Raw genomic sequence first — 1,780 nt, forward strand, 5'->3', positions numbered from 1 at the left:
TGGTGTGTAGGTACCCAGACACTTAAGCAAACTCGATCGTTGTACACTGTGATGGGCGAGCATCACTGTGTCTCCGTGCCGTGTAAGAGCTCCCCTGGCCATCAGGCACTTGAAAGGTCCTTCGACGACGAGTTACAATAGTGGTGTGTTAGATACGTCAGGTGATGGTATCTACTGTTGTGCAATACGTATCCGGCCACGGCACGGAACGAACGGGAACTGTGGTGCAGACATACAAAGAGTTAAGCCTATTAGTCATTAACTCTAAGGACGGGGCCATGGGGCGGTACGCAAAGGATACGGATGAGCGAGTATGCAGGCCCAATACTCAATAGCTCGATCCGATCCAAGCACATGAGTTGACTGCGGCGCCAGGTTAACCAATGTGCTAGATTCTATTTGGCCAGTAGAATCTTGTGTCTTATGCGATTTGATACCAAGACACCAGAACGAAAGTTAGTTGAAGAGTTATTAAACTCTTATGAAGTATGGTTGTGCAATCACAACTTATGACTTTAACCTATAAAGTGGATATGGACTTGCAATTATAACATGGAATCTCTACACACCCCATGAGCTCGATCCAATCCACGCACACGAGTTGCCTGAGTAGCGACAGGTATACCGATGTGCAATACGTATCCGGCCACGGCACGGAACGAACGGGAACTGTGGTGCAGACATACAAAGAGTTAAGCCTACTAGTCATTAACTCTAAGGACGGGGCCATGGGGCGGTACGCAAAGGATACGGATGAGCGAGTATGCAGGCCCAATACTCAATAGCTCGATCCGATCCAAGCACATGAGTTGACTGCGGCGCCAGGTTAACCAATGTGCTAGATTCTATTTGGCCAGTAGAATCTTGTGTCTTACGCGATTTGATACCAAGACACCAGAACGAAAGTTAGTTGAAGAGTGATTAAACTCTTATGAAGAATGGTTGTGCAATCACAACTTATGACTTTAACCTATAAAGTGGATATGGACTATCAATTATAACATGGGGCACACACCATGTTCTCGATCCAATCCACGCACACGAGTTGCCTGAGTAGCGACAGGTATACCGATGTGCAATACGTATCCGGCCATAGGCACGGAACGAACAGGAACTGTGGTGCAGACATACAAGGGCCATGGGGCGGTACGCAAAGGATACGGATGAGCGAGTATGCAGGCCCAATACTCAATAGCTCGATCCGATCCAAGCACATGAGTTGACTGCGGCGTCAGGTTAACCGATGTGCAATACGTATCCGGCCATAGGCACGGAACGAACAGGAACTGTGGTGCAGACATACAAGGGCCATGGGGCGGTACGCAAAGGATACGGATGAGCGAGTATGCAGGCCCAATACTCAATAGCTCGATCCGATCCAAGCACATGAGTTGACTGCGGCGCCAGGTTAACCGATGTGCTAAGAGAGTTGTTCCTGGGCCTTCAAAGTGACTTCAAAACTATCTTAGCGAATGGTGGCCATGGGCGTAGACATGAGCCACAAGTCACAAGGCCTGGGACTATTGGGTAATAAAGACAACTTAGTCAGAAAGTTAGTCTTTGGACGTACCACCGGGATTGTGTTACATTGGGAACCTTACTATAAAACCCTAGGCAGGGGATCACTCGGCTCATGGATCGATGAAGACCGCAGCTAAATGCGCGTCACAATGTGAACTGCAGGACACATGAACACCGATAAGTTGAACGCATATTGCGCGTCGGACGATTAAACCCGGCCGATGCACACATTCTTGAGTGCCTATCAATTCCTTGATAT

The 1,780-nt window shown here is 48.4% G+C and overlaps 1 non-coding gene across 1 annotated transcript; it reads left to right on the forward strand.

The window, feature by feature from the left end:
* Positions 1 to 1,606: 1,606 nt before the first annotated feature.
* On the forward strand, positions 1,607 to 1,764 carry LOC125773804 (5.8S ribosomal RNA). Its single transcript, XR_007420383.1, has one exon. It is a non-coding gene; the product is annotated as a 5.8S ribosomal RNA (ribosomal RNA).
* Positions 1,765 to 1,780: the final 16 nt, after the last annotated feature.

The sequence above is a fragment of the Anopheles funestus genome, assembly GCF_943734845.2.
Source record: "Anopheles funestus chromosome X unlocalized genomic scaffold, idAnoFuneDA-416_04 X_unloc_54, whole genome shotgun sequence".
In the NCBI taxonomy this organism is placed as follows: domain Eukaryota; kingdom Metazoa; phylum Arthropoda; class Insecta; order Diptera; family Culicidae; genus Anopheles; species Anopheles funestus.